Source organism: Gallus gallus, chromosome 3 (genome assembly GCF_016699485.2).
Source record: "Gallus gallus isolate bGalGal1 chromosome 3, bGalGal1.mat.broiler.GRCg7b, whole genome shotgun sequence".
NCBI lineage: Eukaryota > Metazoa > Chordata > Aves > Galliformes > Phasianidae > Gallus > Gallus gallus.
In genome coordinates this window covers 95,233,567-95,252,370 of record NC_052534.1, presented here as the reverse complement: position 1 = coordinate 95,252,370, position 18,804 = coordinate 95,233,567, and the positions used below count along the sequence as shown (strand labels likewise).

The following is an 18,804-nucleotide window of genomic DNA, read 5'->3' as shown; positions in this document are numbered from 1 at the left end:
TGAAGCAGCACCTCTGGGAGTAAAGTCTTCAAGAATCAGATGTTCTACATTTACATTACTTCCAGCTTCATACTGGGGGAAGGAGAAAGATGATGGGAACTTTCAGTAATTTCAACTTAATTTTCTTCTTTCACATTTCTTTTTATCACACTTTACTCAGCTGGGAATATCACACAAAGCCTAAGACCATGTTCTTAGCCTCACAAGCTGGAGATGAAATAGTTAATGAAATACAGCTCTGATTTTAGAAATATCGGTTCATTTGATGTCTGTCTGGCAGAGACAATGGTGCTAGGAAGCTACAACTGGAATGAACCTGGAACAGATAGCAATGATGCTTTTTATTTTGTTTGTGAAACTCGAGATTTCAGGGCTGCCAAACGTTAGACATTCCTGCATCTTAACTAAGTGTCACACACTCAGCCAAGATTCATAGATCAGTCATGTTGGACATCAGAATATTGTATGATTCTTGCCTTGTCTTATCTGAGATATGGTATCTGTCATGCTGTTAAGAGCACTGATCACTAATGGCAACAGCAAGCATAATTTTCTCTGAGATTTTGCTTTCCACACTGTAGACAACATACATCTTGTATTGTCGCTGATACTTATTTCTTTTTGCCTTTTATATAAACCAGAAATCATTTGATGCTGAAAATACTTGCTTTTAGAGCATAAAAGCATAAGAGAAAATCCAATATTCTCATTGTACACTATTCTGTTTGGGTACTTTGTTCTGTGCAGTTTTGTGGATGAAGAAATCTCAACTTGTTTATTACTTGAATTGTTGTGGCACCTAAGTGCCAGTTCTTTATTATACTTCACTGCATGGACAGAATAGGAAGCTGATCTCTTTTTCAAGGGCTTGTGATTGAAATATAAGGTAAGAGGTAATGTGGTTAGAGGTAAGAGGCCCAGGAAAATGAGAATAAAATACTGATTGGTAGTATGGGGTTTGGGTTTTAAGGAAAGTAATGAAGCAATTTTTGAATGTTTACTGGGAGACCCTTTCAAGCTAAATAGCAGTAGAAATCAGGCATTAGAACACCTTTGTAGTTCCCATAATTGAATTTAAGACTATTTGTCTAACAAGATTATAAGAACTACTTTACGTTTTCTGAAATACATGTTGTAGCAATGAGAAACCTCTTCAGAGGTGGTGCAGTTGAATGGAAGAATATTTACATTGCTGACTTGTGCCCCTGGAGGCAAAGCTACTCTGTGTGGTCAGCAAAGGAAAGGTCCTCCAGGAAAGCAACACCTGCATGTAAAACCAATCTGAAGTGGAGAGTGCAAATAGCCTTTATAAGGACTATTAAAAGGATATTGCCAAATACTTTTACATATTTCCCTGTCAAATCATTCTAGGAATATCTCACTGGAATATTTATAATCTGTGTTAGGGTGTAAGAATTACATTAATTAATAAAAAATTCTAAACCAAATTAGACTATTTAGTTTACCTGGAGTAGACTGAAGTGATCCCGTATGATTTTAGCAAAAATTTTAGCAAGATTATTTAGCAAGATTCTATTCACCTTACTCCTGTTTGTAGCTTCTTCTAGATTATATATAGGGGCCTGCTCTCTGTTGTCTTCTTTCAGACATCTATTTTGGCTGATTTAAATGTGAAGAAGAAAAAAAAAAAAACAACACATAGAAATTCCCATAAACAGAATCTTGTTTTTGAAAAATGAGGTGTCATGTATAGTTTAATTTAGTCTTTGTGTGGTTTTCCTTGGCATGTTGCTCAGACTTGGGTTTCATATGGTGTATCGCAACAGTTCAGTTTACAAACCCACTTGTTGGGCTACAATTGGATATAGAAATTCTAAGAGTGCTGCAAAAGAGCAAGTTTTCAGTCTTGAGAGAAGTAAGTGACAAAGATGTTCTTCAGAAGAGATGCTGGATTTCTGAAGCACATATGCTTTGAAAAGACCTTAGACAGTAGCTTTGCTTTATAATAGTTAGTCTTTTTTCTTGTTTCTTTCTGCCAATACTTACTCATTCTGCTTCTCTATCTTTCAGTGTCCATCTGTGGAGGAGTTAGGTCACTCTTCTGAAATTTGTGTGTATGCTGCCTGCTCCTGTTTTCACCCAAGAGCTTGTTAATCTTGTTACACTGGAGAAATGACTGCTTGTTTTCATGATAGCTTCCAGGCAATACCCTCTGAAATATATAGCCTTTTGTATATGAAAAAGGCAGTTTACAATGTTGTGTAGCAAAGACCGTATTTTCTTACATTTAGGAACAAAGACATGTCAGGCTTTATTGAGCTCATCACTAACTATATAACTAGCATTGAACACTCTATTTGCAACTGTTGCTGTGTATTTTGTGTGTGATTATCACCCCTAGATCTGCATCCTATAAAAAGATATTTCTGTTTGCTTAATTATAAAGCTCTTTATGAACAGGCTCATCTGTAAATAGCTTGGTGCAGCTGAAATAGAAATATAATTATAATGAAGGCAGATGTTTCTGAGATACTTTTCATGAAACTTGTTCTGAATATACAAAGGAGGAAGGGTTTTCTAACTGGTGGGCTTTAGCCCAAGTGTAGCCTGAACTGCCAAATGTGATGAGGGGTTCACTCCGAGGGCAAAACATAGAGAATAATAATAATAAAAGCATTAGAAACAACGACAATAATAATAACCTCAAAATCATGTAGAGATGCCCACTCCCATTGTAAATGGTTCTTCCTAAATCATTAAGAGGCTAAGAAACAGTTTTTGTAGCTTATCTCTATGGTCTGCTTGCCAGAATATGCTGGATATTTATTCTGCCATACGTTACTTGGGGTTTATGAAAATCACACGGAGCTGCAAAGTTTAGGGTCATTTGCATACAAATATTGCACTTCTGTTGCTCCCACTGTCTCTGTGTACACTCTTAAATCATTTAAATCCTGTCAGGGGAATAAAATGGCAATAATCTTAGAAAGTATATGTATGTATACATATTGCTAGACAAGAATTTATGAAGTGACCGAATCCCATTTTCAATCGAATTATGTTCTTTAGGAAAATAAAAATAAAAATAAAAATCATTCAGTCAACCCAAACATCCCCCTCTGTCCCTTTCACCACTAGTGGTAAATATGTGTGCTATGGTTGTTTGCTGGTCACTGCTGATCCAAGCCTGCAGTTCATACTTCAGAATAATTGTCATCCCAATCAGTCCTTGTTTGTGCCATCTTTAGGAACTCGTCAGCTAAGTCAGTCGCTCTCTCAGTCATCTTATGATAACACAGACCAGATAGATATGGCTTTTTGGCAAGCTCATGAATTAGAAACAGCTAGTTTAGTCCAGGATAAACTACTACAAACTATGTTATGCTCTGGAATTGCTGTTTTCAGCCATTTACTCTATCACTTCACCCACAGAACATGGACTGGAGAGTCAGTATTTGGCGCTGCCAGCCTGCCCTCCTTCCTCACTCATGCCTTGGTCTGCAAGGCTACATGGGGAAATAGAGAAATGGGCTGCCTTAAAATTTGCAGGGGAAGCAAAACAAACACTTACAGGTGTTTTGAATTGAGCCATTAATGCTCCTGATATTCCTGACGTGGACATTTTTCAAACATGAGCTTAGGTGTCTTATTTAAGCTTACAGAAATGAACGTGTGCATTTGCATGATAAGATATCAGGGATTTGATTTAAAAAGTATCCATTGATTTCAAAGGAACAGGTTTTTAGGGTGACTTTGGACAGCCTGTATTAATTTGATTGACTTTCTCTCTCTGATGGCAAACTAGTTATCGTCGGCAACATCACCTCAATGTATAGAATGAAGGCTTTGTACCTTTTATAAGCAACGTATGCTCAAGCATGAGAAAGCTGAATCTAGTTTGGTGGGTCTCCTCTTGAGGTGTAAACAACAGTACTTCTGCTTGCTTCTGAACAACTTCACTGTGTCAACATCAACTTCACCTACCATGCCATGACCTAAATCCAGTGGTTACCTTGGTGCAGTTCACTGTCACTACCAAGGGTTTTGGGAAAAAAAATTCATTACTCTTGCCGACCAAATGTATTTCAATTTAAGAACATGTCATAATTCTCATTTCAAAGGTAGATCCCAGACAGAAAGATTTTCAGTCCATTTGGTTACATTTGCTCTGTATTTACAGCATTCTTTAATGGAGCAACAATTAGAGAAAATATCTGGTCTTTCTGCATGCGGATCAATTCCATTAACAATAACAGAGACTACGTATGCACTGCGGATGGGAATGAAGCTCCCAGACTGTACATACTTGTGCCTGAGGCCAAGCCTTGGGGCCTAACAAATCAGCCTGGCTTTCTGGTCTCTTCTATCTCCATGGAACTTGCTGTAACTTGACTACAAGTTAGGGAAGAAAAAAGGCAGAAATTAAAGGGACATCACTGAATTAGGAGGAGCTGCTGACTCTCCAAGCGCAGAAGAGCCTTGCAGAGAGATCTTGACAGATCAGAGGGCTGGGGAATCACCATCTCATAAAGCTTAATAAAAGCAAGTGCCAGATTCTCATCCTGGGATTGGTCAGCCCTAGATATATGTACAGACTAGAGAGTGAGAGACTGGAGAGAAGACCAATAGAAACAGATCTATGTGTCCTGGCTGACAGCAAGTTGAACTTGAACCAACAGTGCATCCTGGCAGCCCAAGGGACCAATGTACCCTGTGGTGCACCAGACCCAGCACTGCCAACAGGCAAGGGAGGGGATTGTTCCACTCTGCTCTGTGCTGTGCAGCCTCGCCTCCAGCACTGGATGCAGATTTGGACACCATGATACAAGAAAGACATAAAACTATTCAAGAACAGCATGGAGCTACGTCAAAGGAGGGGCAGGTAGGGGTTAGAGAAAGGCTCTGCACCAGAGGGTAATTAAATTAGGACTACTTTCTGTAGTTAAGTAAAATAAATAAGAACATCACTTTTCCATGCATTGTGTCCTTTCACTTGCTGTACATACAAGGAAACCCTAAATACATTGATTGTGTTATGCTATGTATATTACAATAGTTTTATTTGTTTGTTAATTAATTAAATGGCATACTATAATATTAATATTATGTATTTGTTGTATAATAAAAAATATTATAATATAATAATCATATATTATTATACAGTATGGTAGGTATTATACCATATATTAATCCATATAATGGTCTCTATAATATAATCTACATTAATTCAGATTTGTACTACTGTAAAGCTACAGCAGCAGCAAGTTTTGTCTGAAATCTGGCTGGAAAGATGTATCTCTTATAAGGAAAACTATTTCACCTAGGAATCTGTGAGTTGCAGTTGTACATTTTTGCACTTGTAGGACACTTCAAGGAGATAGGATCTGGACCATAGCCTTCAGTGGTAATGGGCAGAGCAGCTGGGAAGGGGACAAATCAAAGAGGTTTTACAGTGTGGGATCAGGAGGACTACAACAGCTGGGGAGGGTCAGGAAGGTGATGACATTTGGGGGAACTGTTGGGTAGGGAGCTCTTTGGTGAGGAAGTATGAGAGTTATGGCAGCTGGTACAGAGCTGGCGTGGAGACTTACGATCAGGAGGAATTGGGAACAGTACAGCATCTGGAAGCTGATCAGGCAAGGAGCTCATATCATCTGGGGGATCAGGAAGTACACAACAGCTGGGAAGGGTCAAGCAAATACCCAACACACATGGAATTGAACAGCAGGGCCTGATGCCACATACGGATTCTCAGATTGCTTTTTTATGTATTGCTGCTGCCTACCTTTCTGTAAATTTCCCTTAACTCATGTTCAAAATGTGTCTTTGTACGAAAATAAACAATTTGAATTTCTACTATGGAAAAAGTGGATGGCCCTTCCTAACCACAAGGTGTATTGCTAAAGTCCTCGTACTTCTGGCAAGTGAAAGATTTCCTTCAACCCTTTTGCTGTCCTACTAGCTGAAGTTTTTTACAAAGCTTTCTACAAGCTCTGTTAGCCAGAGGAGATTAACTTTCTACCCCATCAAGAGCTCAATGTGTGGAGACTCAATTCTTGGTGCTATTGTTCAGTGATACTGAACTGACTTTGTTGCCAACAATGCTGGTGCAGGAAGGGTGAAATTCGTGTGTCCTGTTTGGCTTACACTAGCTCTGGCTGAAATGGTGCTTGTCTATTACTCAACAATTTATTTAATTAGTACTTACCTTTTCTCAAGTGCTTCTCTTTTCTATTGCATCACTACTTAATGCTGTGCTGAAAGTAATGTCTCCTATTTATTTCCATGGAAACTACAACAGATACAAAGAGCACAATCACACTGTTTGATAGAACAAATTCTCAGCTACAAAGCACTATTTTTCAGCGTAGTCACTACCAGTAGCTATGCATTTTCAACAGTGATGAAGAAAAGCCTGCATGCCACGTTTATCAAAATCTGCACCAGCAGAGGTGAGCCACTGTCACTGTCACCACTGCTGAAATGCACCACCCATTGTCTCACTGTGCTCACATTCACTGGTTGGTCTCCATAAACATTCACCAAGGATCGGATCAGTAAATGGCAGTGTGTTCCATTTTTTCCACACGGAGGAATTCAGTTCCACACCTTTGCTTCATACATGTCAGACGCCATTCTGTCAGCGGGCCCCTCTACTGCCATCTGTCACACAGCAACAAAATGTAATGGAATGCTGCTGGGAAAGTTCAGCCTCTACTACCATACCACCAACATCCGCCTCTGACGTCGTGGGCCAACATCAAAAGTAGGAGATATTTTGGAACAGCCCTCATAGTTAACACAGATATAATGAGTTATTTTTCCTAGTATTTCTACTTCCTATATGAGGTTTTTTATTTCTTCTATTCTTGTCCTTCCTCTGTGCCTTGGTTATCTTTTTTTTTTTTTTCCTCTTGGTCACTAATTTTAAAAGCATGATCTTTATGAACAAATAATGGTACTTCCTTGCTTTTTCATATTCATATTCTTCTTTTTTGTTATTTCTCTAGGACCTTTCCTGACATTCCTAGAAGACAAGCCTCTTTCATTATACACCCTCATATCTGCACCCAAGTGTTTTGTTTTGTGCTACAGTTTGATTGTAAGCTCATTTGGCAAGGACCATTTTTTAATTCTGTTTTAGGGAAGTGCCTTGCATGATGCAGTCCTTCACAATAGGTCTCACAGGTACTAGCAGGAATAATGAATGATAATAATGAGTTCCTTGAAAGCCCCAACTCCTTACGAAGCTTTGACAAAGTGGGAAATGATGTCATATCCATCAGGCAGTTGTGACAAATATGCACAGGGTGAAGGGTAAATTGTTTTGCTCTAGAAAAATCTGTAGTATTCTCTTGTGTTTTCCATAGCTGCTCATATTATTTTTTCTTCTATAGGCTCTTATTGCTTTCCAGACATGCTGTGCCTTGTCTTTGCCAATTGTTGCCATCTGTCCTGATGACATTGTGATGGAGGTTGAGTGTGTTGCTGAGCTTCTTAATAATGTCACAGTGTCATTTTGTGTTACCTCTGTCACTCTGCTGCTGTTATGCTAACTTGTCTTCCTTGTTTCTTTTTCACGACTTACACTCAAGACAGTCTAAAAAATGCCCTCTGGATTTTAGTTCTTCTTTTCTTTCCACCATATCTAATATCTCATCTGTTCTCTACAGCTGCTTTCTATGTTCTGTATTTATTCTAATCATATTCTATATGGTAGAAAGTGCTGCTAGTAGGACAGATTTTTTTAATTTCCTCTTGGCATTCAGTAACACCCTATTAAGTGGCTGTGTTTACACTGCAGTTGTCAGTGATCTTTTCCGGGTCCTCTGCTCATTAAGCAATAAATTCAACTTTCCTGGCTAGCAGTGTTTTGAACATTTCATGTGGCAATATGGAGCCAGTCCCACAGGGAATGGTTTCCTCTTACCAGACTGCTCCCTCCACGTGCTATGCTCCCTGTTGGGTTTATCTAACTATGTCATCTCTATGAAGGATACTTGAAGCAAGCTGTTGCCTCTTTCTTAGTCGCATGCATGTTGCCAGGGAGCCTGGGGGACCCACCATCTGACATTCATAGCACTCGGCTTCTATCTGAATATGTCTGAGATTCCCACTGAAGCGTGGGATGACAAGTTCCCTCTTTCTTTTTGCAGAATTACTTCTCATCCACAATTAAGGTAATAAAGTGTTTCTGCCAACCTGTTATTATGTTAGCATTCGGATTGCTATCAGTCACTGCAGAATTATAAAAGTGGTCCAGAAATACTTTTTCAAGGACATCTCATAGGTAACTTTGTTTTCCATTTACTTTGGAGACCAGGAAATCTGAAAAGCCATGATGACTTAGGTCACAAAGAAGATACAGCACAAACAGCAATTACTTGGTCTTTCTTTTCTTATTTCTATACTCTGCTTCAACCTTGACTTAGGAAGATCACACTGAGGAGTGGGAGAAAAATTCATCATGCAGTCTGGTGCTTACCCTGTCTACCAAGACAGAGAACAAGGGTGCCAATTAACACCAGCTATAACAGTGTTTGGGACATGTGGGAGATCCACTGGGATGTAGATCAGGGCCACAGTTCATTTCAAAAAGGGCACTGAACAGCTATGACAATAGTAGTAATTTTCACTCCTGAATTAGGATAGATTCAGACTTAATAGAATAAGGGTTGTGAAAGTAAACTCTGGGTAAAGAATATTAGAGAGCTAACACGAAAACCAACGCAGAGACAGAGAAACTTAACAAAATCTATTAATTGTTTTTATTAAGAGTGGGTGGATTTACATTCATGCTTGTGTTTGGTGGAAGGACTTGATATTCTGGAGAGAGAACTGAGATCACGTACATAGCATTGAATTCCATTATACGAAGTACCATGTGTCAGTACTGGTGGGATACAAAAACAAAATCTCAAATACAGTGTTGGAGGTTGCGCATTATTAACAGATTTATACCTCCAAGTTCCTTACCTCATACGTTGCCTTTGACTCCTGTTTCACCTGTTAGTCTTGTAACATGTTGATGCCTTTTATTCTCTACCTTCTTCTCATCTACATTACAGCTTAATTTTGACATTAACTTTTATACTCATGAACTTTTCTGTGTTGATTCTTCTTGCTTCATCTCTTCATTTGACCCTCAGCTTTTGTACAACTTTCCAGTTTGCTTAAGGTCCATTCACAAGTTGGACTTTAAGTGCTGTTTCCCTTTGTCCTTTGAACACATACAAGAGGCTATTTTAGAATTCATCTGTTTTGACCATCTCCTAGTCTCACTCCTCATGACCCTTCTGCCTTTACACTCACATAATGTAAATCTGCCTTTCATGGTTTCCAGTGCCATCAGTATTTTTGCCCTCTCTTCTTCTTTCAACAAAGGTAAATGCAGATCCGTTAGTGTGTTATAGGTAAAGTAAGTTAGCAAGCATGAATTATGAACTGCTCAAGAAATAGCAGCTGTTGAGCTTGTGTGCACAGCAAGGATTGTCTGATGCTGATCAATAAAAATCAGAGTCAGTAGCCATGCTACCAGAGAGACCATCTGTGGCTAGAGAGCCAGAATCTTGCTGACCGGGATAGATGCTGCTGGCCTGAAGGAGGATGGGGACAGGTCATATTCATATAACCCCCAGAGAAGGACATATTTAATTGTCAGTAAGTGCTAGCTGGCAACCTGTGGTCAAAAGTACACTATTGCTCTGCCTAGATCTCTGAGAAGTAGGGCCTGGAAATATGCAAGTGAAATATTGGGACACATCTTTCCTATGTTGTTAGTGTCATAAACTGGTATGGCTAACAAAATGGGGATTCTTATTAAAGACCTTTAGTAGCAAGGGAACAGATGGGAAAAGTACAGAGCTTTGACTTGTTGAAGTAAAAGTAGTGATGGCTCCTCCCTTATTGTGAACCTTGTGTCAACAATCTCCTGTTGGAAAGAATTCACCCTTGATCCCATTTGCTTTTCCAGTTACTGCCTCACTTTGCATTTTACTCCTGTGTGTGCTGTGCTTTGTAACTCAGTTTTTATTCTATAGCATAGACCACTTCAGTTTTGCTCCTGTGTTTTTTGTTTAGTTGAAATCACTCCTGTTAAATCTCAAATGCCCTCTTCTTAGCCAAATCTCATATTCAGTACCCCATTCTCTCAAACCTATCAGCTGTCTTTGACATAAGCAACTATGTTCTTAAAATCCTAAAATCTTTTTCCTGTATTGTACCTCTGAGTAATGCATGCAAAACCCATTGCCTTTTCTTTGCAGATGATTCACAGACAGAACTCTCCTTCTGATTTCTCTTTTTAACCTATAGAAAAATCCCAGCTATTACACAATATTTTGTGAATGCCTCAAAGTTTTTATTAGTAAAGGTCAGTCTGAGGAAAACCAAATTCTCGTTAAGTATCCACACTTTTTTTCTTCATCACTATGGCATGATCCTGCTTGTTACTGATATAATTTAATGTTGTTCTTGAGCCTCTTTCCATTTTCTTTCATCCAGGCTATGACATTTTTCAAGTGCTCTCCAGGAACATCTTTAAGGCATGTTAATATATTTTCTTTCTTATTGTTCCATATTGTGAAGAATTTTGTCCAGATTCTTTTCATTACATCTTCACTCTCAGCTAATTTCAGCATCACCTCTGCCACACAATTTTGCCTCTTTAATACCTATTGTCTCTTTTCTGCTGTAAAGATCACTTCCATAGTTTCTTTCTTTTTCTTTTATATAGAAGAACTATATTTTACTATATAAAAATAATTATATAACAGTTTAGAATTTCTTTTCTTTTTCTTTTCTTTTTCTTTTCTTTTTTCTTTTCTTTTTATTTTCTGTTGATCTTCAAAGTCCTTCAAGCTACTCTCCACTCCTACCTCATTTGCTTTGAAATGTTGATTCCTAGCCTCAGTTAGCACTTTATGCCAACTTCTGTCATGTCCTTGTTTGGACTTTTTGTGTCTTCTCCAAAGAACTTACTTTCTGGAGGAAATACTTACAATCATCAACAGTGCTATCTCATTATCTATCTCTAAAAATCCCATGTAAAACTTTCCTTTACAGAGAAACCTAAGGGAAACATAGAAATAATTTGGCAGCTTGCGTGGTGTGCAACTGCTTAAATATTGGTGGTTCTCACGCAAAAGGCACATCTGAACTATTTCCAACTCCCTCAGTAGCCAGTTAAGACAGGGGTCATAGTTTTATCTTAAGTTTACAGGCATCTCCCTACATTGATTGTGAAGAGAAGCAACTAGACAGTTTCTGTGAATACATAGATGTATAAAACCCAATAAATATCTACTGGATTGGTTTCCTATGATAATTGTTTCTATCCTGCTGTTTTCTGTTAGTTTGATTCAAGTATTAATAATGTTATTCCTTGGTTTGTCAACTCCAGAGAAGGTAACTTCTACTTTTCCATCTTTCTTCAACCCACAATATCCTATATTTTCATGGTTTCTGTAGTGATATGTAAAATGTACAATAACCATGGTACTGATCCTATGGAATTCAAAGTAGCCAGAGAGCTCAATAGTTGACTTGACATATTTATCCTCCCTATGAAGCTCTTACAGAACTACTTAGTATTTTCAGGTGCTCATACTTATATGAGAAATATGTTTTCATGGGATAAATACTAATGAAACAAGTTGCCTCTACTTTTGAAATTTCCTTTTGGCCTGACTCATGTAATTGGAAAATGCATTTGCTGATCTGACTCTAACAAATTTAGCCTCTCTAGCAAGTCAAGAAACAAATTAAGCAGGAGAGACAGAGGATTACCCAGACAATCCTGTCAACCTTGCCAGCCTAAGAAACCCTGCAATCAGAAATTAAAACTTTTCTATATTTGAATGTGCCATAGAGTCTCAAGTATATTTTACTACAGTTACAGACAATTTCCTTAAAATAAATAAGAAAGAGAGAAAAGGAGGAAATAAAAATAGTAAATAGTCAAACAGCAAAAGAAAGGAAAATAACCATTCTCAAGCACAGAAGAAATAGCTCAACAATTTGGTCTGATACAGAAATTACTATGCAAAATTAAATACATTAACAAAATGCCCTGACTGTCTTATGCCATGTTATAGTCAATTCAACATATGTGAAGACTTTTCAATTGCACCAATGTGTTACATTTGCACAAGTCAGTTTAGTTTCATGCTATATTAGAATCTGAGGGGTGTTTTAATTTTTTCAAACTAGCAATGGAGATATGAGTAAAACACATCTACTATTTTACCAGCTAGCAAATTATACGTTTCCAGAAACATAGCATCTCTCTTCATTGTACTCTGAGTTCAGTATCAATTTGGATACATAGATAGTTATCTTTAAGTGTTTTTCCATAGGCCCAGATATGTGAAGTTTTAATTAGCTCTAATAACTGCCTTTTCTAAATTGTTTCTGTGAATATTTAATCATTATAAATCACATCTAAAGTGCAAATTTTAAAATCCAGTGATTGTAATGGTTGTCATTTATTACAAGCTGAGTTACAACTTTCTTACTACAAACAGAAAGGGCTCCTTGGATAAAAAATTAGACATACAGTAGCTGTCACACCTCATGTTAAAAAATAAAGAATTTTAGGGCCTGATAACTAAATCATTTTGTAGTGATTTCTCTCAGTAGGACCTGTATCAGCATAGTCATCATTGCAAATTGCACTAATATGCTTTTCTTAAGGAAAAAATGTGTGTTCCCAAGAAAAATACATCCATCTTTCTGCTTCACCCTTTAGCCTTCTCTCTTGCAGTAGTGGTCAAACAAGTACTCTTTCTTCCCCCTCTTCTCCAGGCACATTTGGAAGATGTACACTGCTGAAAGAGTTCTGAACAATCACATCTTTACTGTACACAGAGGCCCACAGATGTCTTGCAAGGACATAATTAACCAGGAGAATTTTTAAGGTGCTGCCCACACAAAGATACTAAAGAAGAGAAGGTCAGTAAAGAACGTTGGGGTATGTAGAATTGTGTTATAATGGCTTCCAAACACTTTATGACTTTCCCTGGAGGAGTGCACAGTCACTGGAAGGGACAAGTGTTTAGACTTATTTTACAACCTGTAGACTTTTAGAAAGATGTACGTAGACAACCAAAAATATCTCTTATGTAAAAAAAAAAAAAAAAAAATCATTTTATTTTCATCCAGTTTATAATTATTTTTCTATCCTTCTTCTTAGAGTTTTTTTTTTTTGTTTGTTTGTTTGTTTGTTTGTTTGTTTTTTTGGTCAAGCTTGTAAGGAGTATGGCTTTCTCTTTTCATTATTTTATTTTCCTTCAATAATATCTATGCACTTATTTTCCATTTTGAATCTTCCAATTCCACAGTCCCATTAACAAACAATGGACTATCAGTTCCTTTGAGGTATAGTGGAATATAGTTTCTTGTTTCACGGCAGCATTGCATCTCAGTACTCTTTTTTTAACATTATAACAAAAATATTATTATTACAGAAGATTACAGTGAAATCTTAGGGAAATTACATGTATTACATAAACTGTAATAAAATGCTGTTAGAGTTAATACTGAAAATGCAATGACTTTCAAAGGAAATTACAAAATTTCATTGACTATAGCAGGAATTCAGACATACAGGAGAGCTACTTCCCAGCACATCTGAAGAAGTGTCATACAGGTTGGATGCCTCATAACATTCTTTCATGTGCCAGATAACCTGGAAGACCTGACACTGTAGTCCCTTGATTTGCCCATGTCAATACCTCAAGGAGAGTCTCAATTGATATCTTGCTAACCTTTTCAGAGTCAAGACCATTATGCTACCTTTTTTGCTATCAAATGCCTTTTATACCCTGCTTTTCTTTAATCTCCATGACTTCAAAATTTACGGTCTTATTCAATTACTTGCCACTCTGCATCAAGGGAAAAATATATTTGTGGTGGGGCTATAGTGGTGCCACAGTTGGTACGACTCAAATTTCTCATAATGTCAGTGCTGGAATTTAGCTTGGCTGATGCACTGTTTGCAAGGCTGTGACAATTAAACTTACATGGGGAAAGCAATAAATGTGGATTTTACTCTCTCCTAGTAGGCAGAACAGGAAAATAGAATGTCCTGTATAGGTTTATGAGAATTAGTTTGTTCTCCACTCTGAAGTTCTGTTCCAAGCCTCAGTTAAATTAAATAAAACCAATGCACTCTTCAAGAAGGCCTTGAGACACTCCTTAAGTATTTAGAGGTTGCTTATGTTTAATGAGAGCTCAGATTGTTAACAGATACTATTATGTAGTAATCGATGTTTCCATTCTCTTTGAGAGAATGGAAAAAGAGGCACTGCCAAAAAAAAAAAAAAAAAAGAAAAAGAAAAAGAAAAAGAAAAAAAGAAAATAGAAAACAAAACCAGGAAGAAATATGTTTCTGAGTTTTTGTGGTAAAAATGTTTATTAATATAAGAGCCACTGGTTCCAGCAGGTCTCAGGAAATTATTTACATTTTCTTCTTTATTTGATGGACATTAGACAATTATTTAAAGAAAACAGGGTGCCTAATTTTGTACCACACCCTTTTGATTCAGTGTTTTTTGAACGTAGCAGGGAATGTTAGTCTGTAGAGCCATATAGAAACAGGGTTTTGCCCACGGGCTTCTGGAAATGATAGTTTTTGTAACTGTAACTTTCAAATCAAAAACTCTTCTGAAGATTTAACAGCATACAGATCAGGAATCTGAAATTGTGGATTTGCTAATGACGCATATGCACACAGCTTGATCAAAATGCAGGTTGCAAAAGCAGATGTTTAAGTCTGTTAGCGGGTTGTATGCAACATTGTACTGGGTGTGACCTGAGTTGACATGTGTTTTTAATAGATGAGTCTGTATAAACTGATTCCAGTGAATGTGCATCATGTGGACGATAATGCTTTAGTGCATTAGTTGAAAAAATGTGGTTTTTTTTGGTCAGAAAGAGTAAAGTTTCTCTCTCCATCAGACTTGACTTTGTAAGTCTGACCTCTATTATAGATGCTTTAGAGAAAAAGATAGACAGGTCAGTGGTCCTTCTTAGACTGAAATTTTTTTGCAGATTCAATTTTCTATTAGTTTTAATCCGAAGTTACTTATATGACCACATTTTTTCTCTGACTGAACAAACCTGTCTTTACAAAGTGGACATAATATTTTAGGGCTTTTAGTTATACTTGACTATGAATTAACTCACTGTTTTTGAAACATCCTTCAACATGTGGTGGATTTATATTTTTCCGAAATAGAAAGTTCCACTTCTGCTATGATTCTGAATGTCAAATAATTCAGATCAGGTATTCACTGTTAACTGTGAACCTGTGGGGCAGGAAATAATCTGTATTTTTTACAATGTCTTTCTATGTGAATGAATCCTCCAGATATTTCTAGAATACAATAACATAATGAAGTGATAATACAATGAGCTAGAGTGAGCCTCATGCCACTGAAATTTGTTTAAAGCATTTTCAAATTGCATTCAGAAGGCAGGCTCCACACTGGATGTAGTACTGTAGAAAAAAGGCAATCAGGAGACCTCTTTTCAGCTTAACAAATGATCCTGCTTTGGAATACACCCTATTGGAATAGATCCTTTTGTGCTCTCATTCTTTTTCTTCTCACTTCTCAGCCTATTTAACTTATTAGGAGCTTGGATATTTTCTGGGGTGGGGGTGGGGTTAGTACAGTTGTGTCCAGTTTCTGTTGAAGATTTTTAGTTATGATACAGTAATAATTATGAAAGGCAGGAGAAGCTTGGTGTGAGACACAGAACATTCACAATTTATAGGCAGATCGCTATTGGTTTGTTCAGGCTGCCCAGATACCAAATGCCTGAGCTTGCAGCTCCCACATCATGTACTCTGCTAGTCTTTAAGCAAAATCCCATGACCTTGCTTGTGCAAATGAACCGTGATTTTCTTTGTACAAAGATGACAGCTAATATAGAGTTGTAATTGCCTTGTAATTAAGTTGCCTGAGGACACATGATGTGAAGATTTTTGAGCAGTATAACAGAAAACTGAGTGGGAGAATGAGAGAAAGGAAGATATTACCTGGAAGGATTTCCTCTACTTTGTAGAACAGTCCTGTCAGCAAATGCTCACTTGAAAGAGACAAATCTATCAATATGGCTTAATACAGAAGTACTAAAAGGTATAGCTGTTATGGTCTTCAGGACTTTAAACTGTATAGACTTCATGTTTTCCTCTAGGAGATGCCAGTTAATAAAAAAGTAACATGCACTGTAAATTACATGCTTAATTTTTATCTTAATTTGCAAGAAAAGTAGGGAAGGTTGCTTGAGAAAATCAGCCATAGCTCTCTTTGTCTTTCACAATGAAAAAAATTCCAAGCTGCAAACTCTTAGCCATATGAAATGCAATATAATTAAAAGAGAGGACCAGCTGAAGATTTAGGCTTGAACTACGTACATCAGTTCTATGGTAGATTCCAAGAACACCAAATTAGAATCATGCCTCAGTTGTAACTAGATGCTGCACAACGACACAGAAAACAGGATGCTTAGAAAAAATTAGGTTAATAGCATGTCTTATAATCCTTCCTCACTATTTTCTATCTTATCACCAGTAGCTTCTAGGAGGGCTATTTTTTATGTGAATCTTTTATGTAAATTCTGACATTATGCAACAAAGCTGGATGTTCCTGCACTTGCTGTGTCTATAGGGCACAAGGCAGGATCAGAGCTGGTTTTCATGTTGTTGAATTCTGTAGCCTGGGCTGTACTGCCTCCTGACAACAATTCCTGGCACTAAACTGTGGCTGGAGATTGCCATGATTCCTGGCACAAAGCAGTGGCTGGGGATTGCCTAATGGGGATACCAGTTAGGCATGGATCAAAATTGCTACAGGGATGTGCCAGCATTCAAAAATGGTACTTTTGGCCCCATTTAATTTACTATTGTTGATGTAGCAATGTGTCTGAGGCATATTCTGTTCTGAGTGCACTCCTGACCATCTGTGTAGGAACATGAGACACACTCTGAGGTGTGTGCAGCCCATATTGTCCTATCTGTCCTCACATCAGAAAGTCGGTTTGCAATGGAAAAGTACTGATGATAGGTTCAGGAAGAAGTTATATTTCTGCCAGTGAAACCCTGAGTGTTCCAGCACTGCCAGTGAACATTTAGATGCAAGGATTTCATGACCTGATATTGCTATGTTGAATTATAAAAGAGCATGGCCAGCAGCTCAAAGGAGGTGATCCTACCCATCTACTCTTCCCTGGTGGGGCCACATTTAGAATACAGTGCACATTTCTGGGCTTCCCAGGACACAAAAGACAGAGATCCCCTAGAAGGAGTCTGGCAGTGGGCCACAGAGATGGTAAAGGGCCTGGAGCATCTCCTGTATTAGGAAAGGCTGAGTAATCTGGGTCTGTTCAGCCTGAGGAAAAGAAGACTGAGGGGAGATCTAATTAGTGTTTATAAACGTCTAAAGGGAGGTGGGAGGCAAATGGATGAGGCCAGGCTCTTTCTGGTGGTGTGTAGCAGTAGGATAAGGAGTAATGGCCTAAAACTTGAGCACAGGAAGTTCCATATTAACATCTGGAAGAACTTCCTTATGGTAAGTGTGATGGAGCACTGAAACAGGCTGCCCAGAGAGGTTGTGGACTCTTCTTCTATGGAGATATTCATGACCCATGTGTATGCTTAGCTGTGTGATCTGTTGTAGGGTTCCTGCTTTAGCAGGTGAGTTGGACTCGATGATCTCTTGAGGTCTCTTCCAACCCCCGTGATTCTGTGATTCTGTGAAAGAAGTTATGGTGACCTCCAAGAAGATTTCATGATCTGGCCTACCAGTTTATGAGGAGTCCCACTGCACTGTGGGGTCCCCATTGTGAAGACAGAGTCTTACAAACCTTGGCATCCTGAGATAATTATCCTCCAGTTGCCATGTGCCAGTGGTAATGCGATAGTCTGACATTATTAATAAAATGTGTCAAATTGCAAGTTGAGAGGAAACGGATGTTGTCAGTGAACCAACTTTTCCGCTTTCAGATTATTTCTAAATGATTCTGAACATTGCTAGAGGCAATCTATGTACTTGCTTAAAAATATTTATACGTTTAAAATATGGAACATCCTGCAGCACTTTTGTCAACAGTAACTGAAAAGACAAACCAAAAATATGCCTTTGTAACACTTGGTTCAATCAAAACCATGTTTTATATATGGAAGCCCTAATTAAGCTTATCATAGCTCCAGACAATTACAGTCAGTGTTTTAGTAAACATTAGTAATTGGTTTCCATGATTTGTATGCACTATAAACTAGACAGAAAAGCGGGACTGTGGTTTCAAGTGACTTTAGTTCTTCTCTGGAAGTATTCTTAATATTAATCAGTTTCTATCCTCCCACTTTACTAGTATAATTTCATTACCACTGCAAAGGTATTCCTTGCTATGCATCATTTTCTCAATATATTTTTATTTACCTACTATTAGAATGTAGGATATTTAATGATGCATCCTAGTTGCAAAACCAGAAATATTCCCATTAAAAAAAAAATCACAAGGCCATAATATTGATTTAGGAGTATGCTGTGAAATGACTTAATGCATTTTTCTACTTAGATATTGTTCTGTGAAAGGATCTAGAAATCACTAGACAATGTTGAAACATAGTACTGGGTTCATTGGTGTGCTTGCCAGTAAAAAGGAGAATGGACATAGTAAAGTGAGTCCACAAAAGGACTATAAAAAAGACTGAAGGGGTTGGAGCATCTGATATATGATGAGAGACTGAGAGAGCTGGGACTACTCATCCTGGAGCCAGAAGCTTTTCCGTGGTGCCCAGTAAGAGAATGAGAAGCAAGGGAAACAACAGGAAATAAA

At 37.8% G+C, this 18,804-nt stretch overlaps 1 long non-coding RNA gene across 2 annotated transcripts in view; it reads left to right on the top strand.

Annotated features, from left to right (window-relative positions):
* LOC112532154 overlaps positions 1 to 13,084 on the top strand; it is a 47,596-nt gene extending 34,512 nt beyond the window's left edge. For both annotated transcript variants that reach the window (XR_006938933.1, XR_005858966.2), the window contains one exon: positions 12,766 to 13,084. This is a non-coding gene — a long non-coding RNA (uncharacterized LOC112532154). The remainder of the gene's footprint in view (positions 1 to 12,765) is intronic.
* Positions 13,085 to 18,804: the final 5,720 nt, after the last annotated feature.